We start from the raw sequence: 2,962 nt of genomic DNA, 5'->3' as shown, positions 1-2,962 counted from the left end.
TCACCAACTAGCCGCAAGCTGTAGAGACACTAGTGCTACCGCAGTAAGGTACGACCGCAGAACAGGTAAGCACTTCAGAGTGTATCAGCCCGGCAGTGTGGTTAGACTAACACGGTCTGAAAAGTAGACTTTTATTTATTTCAAGAAATCTAACGTACAACACGATTTTGAAAGAACTGGGCATATATAGAAAGATAAAAGCCTCACTAAAACTCTACGATATTTTTCAACAACAGAAACGAAATTTTACTTTCTTAAACTTCTCTCATTTGGAACTTTTATAAGAAACAAACATATAGGTTCAAGAGGGAATCTTATTCAAAATCATTCCAAGACTTTTATCGATTTTTAACCATACGTTTTTTACTCAGTGACCGGTCACCACAGGGTTTTATTTATATGTTTTCAAAGTATAGGTGCAATAAATTGTATTAATATATTTGCCTAAGATTGGTGTTTATTTTTCACTCTGTATTATTTTATGGTATATATTTCAATTTAGAAAGTACAATATAGTGCAAATCTATCGATACAGCTACACCGCATTATTTTTCACTCTGTATTATTTTATGGTATATATTTCAATCTAGAAAGTACAATATAGTGCAATCTATTGATACAGCTATACCGCATTCAATCCAGCCTATAAATACTTAGTGCAGGATACTTTTTTGTTACAAACGTATCACTAGTTAAGATCCAGCTTTAACTTGGATCAAATAGTACGTAGGACTTTTTAGGTCCAATTATCCATACAAGTCTTGCTAACAGCAATGCCAATCTGAATTCTTGTTTTTTGATTTTTATTCTATAGCATCTTATAATTAAGCTATATAGCATTTACACCAAATAAGCTTAGTCAACATCGATCACTATAGTTAAAATTAATATATCTTATTTAGAAGAAACATACTAAACTAACCTATTTTTGCTCAAATAAACAATTCACATTTATCCCCGTGCTGTTTATGCGCATTCCCACAACTTTTCTACTAATAATATCTTCTTACACTGTACTTTTTTGGGAACAGGGTAGTGTTTATGCAGGGGTAAGATTTGCGCACCAATAACCTTTCCATAATAATGAATAATATCAACACATGAAATTTCTATATTTAGACAATTAATAAACAATATGGCTCCCAGAGAGGGTTCTCTTTAAGCCACTTCCCTTTAAAGAGTATAGTGTGGGAATGAAAAGACAATTAATAGAGTGAACATGCATTGTATAAGAATGTGCTTATGGAACAAATGAGTATTAAAGACAGAGAATGTTCAGGCCAATCTTTCTTTTTATTTAACCATCCACACAATTCATATAAAAAGCTGCATTCAAATCAAGCACATCCAATGTATGGTGACATAAAACCTCTACCACTTCTGCAAGAGAAACGTGCTTGCCTAGCACAAGTTTTCTCGGATTATTTCTAGATGCAACATTTTGGGACTCCTATTGGAGACTGTGTGGGTCTGCAGTAGAATTAATTTAATTTCCTAAAACTCATAACTCTTCTGAGAAGCAGATTCCAGCAAATTCTCAGATTATTAAATGGGACATAATTATGTCCTGAGCAACAGAACAGATTAAATATATAAAAAAACATAAAAAAAATCCCTTCACCTATTGGAGTCAGACACAGACAAGTAATAAAGTTAGATATAATTAACAATAATATTTTACAATATTTAACGTGGGTAGAAGATTGCATTTGAACTGTTTTGTCGTATTTGACAAAACATCCCACTGGGTTTTATTGCACAGTCTACAGGATGACTAGTAACATTAACAAAACAAAGGAGCAGAGAGCAAACATAATGAATGACAAGGGGAATTTACCAGATCCTGTACAAAGAATCAACATGATACAGCTCATTCCATTGAAGATGCATTACACTTCATTGCAACAAGTCTTCTGGGATATTTTGATATAAGTTCCTATATTTTAACGTTAAAAGAGCATTCAAGTGTTGCCCAACTTTAAGCTGTGCAAAGAGTTAAAATACTGAATTAGAATTCTATTGAACTTGCCCAAGAACGAATGTACAATACAACCAACAGATCTAACTAAAAGCAGGAAATATGACTAATCTCTAAACCTTTAAATATCTAAGAGCTTTCTAGCCATCTCTATGAATAACGGTAAAATACTTGTTAGTATATACTGTATGTGGACTGTATGTGGAGCTGGATTATTCTATATCTTCTATATCTGTTTACCGATAATGCTACCTGTTAGATTTGGTAGTAGCCCTATTGCTGCCCAAGGAAAGCAACTCTATTGCAGGACCTGGAAGAACTTAAAAAGATCTGAGGATAAGACCTCATGCTACATTTGCCCATTGGATATGACATTACACTGCCCTCTTACCATTAACCTTTGAATCATCCTTTTCTTATCATGGACAGCATCAGATCCCATCAGATCCAGCCTGAGTGATCTCTGTTGTGTTACCATTTATTTTTTTAATTATTACTTATTAGGAATAACTATAGTATGTACATAATACACAAATATATCAATCAACCTAAAAGTTTGCAGAAAGATAAAGTGGTCTTCCACAATAAAGAGTTGAAACACAAACAAGGAATAAAAGGCACCTTTCAGTTATAGGCAGCATAGCCTTGTTTCAGCTATTTTGGCTTTATGAAAGTCTCACAAGTAGCATTTCTGTGGTGTACCAGGTGATGGGAGCTTACACTCAAAGTATTTACAAAGGGAGAAATTTTACATTATAGTCCAACAAAGAAACTCATAGTGGAGTTCAATTTTCCAATAGTTAAGAAAGAAAGTTAATAAACAAGAAAATAGGGGATTTATATTGGGGTAATAAAATATCCATTTATCATGTTCCCTATATCCAACCAACCATCAAGCATGAAACACACATGAAGACACTCAGGTGAAAGCTGCTTTCAACCTTTAATGCAGCATGTAGCCCATGCAGTACGATTGCAAGGTAT

General features: G+C 33.7%; 1 protein-coding gene across 2 annotated transcripts in view; it reads right to left on the bottom strand.

Annotated features, from left to right (window-relative positions):
- Nucleotides 1–1,274: 1,274 nt before the first annotated feature.
- The window catches only part of MYO18A (myosin XVIIIA), a 527,256-nt gene continuing 525,568 nt past the window's right edge, over nt 1,275–2,962 (bottom strand). For both annotated transcript variants that reach the window (XM_053706173.1, XM_053706175.1), the window contains one exon: nt 1,275–2,962. This exon is cut by the window's right edge and continues 316 nt beyond it. The gene's annotated coding sequence lies outside the window, so the exon portion shown is untranslated.

This window comes from Bombina bombina, chromosome 3 (genome assembly GCF_027579735.1).
Source record: "Bombina bombina isolate aBomBom1 chromosome 3, aBomBom1.pri, whole genome shotgun sequence".
NCBI classification, from domain to species: Eukaryota; Metazoa; Chordata; class Amphibia; order Anura; family Bombinatoridae; genus Bombina; species Bombina bombina.
This window is presented reverse-complemented; position numbering and strand designations above follow the sequence as displayed.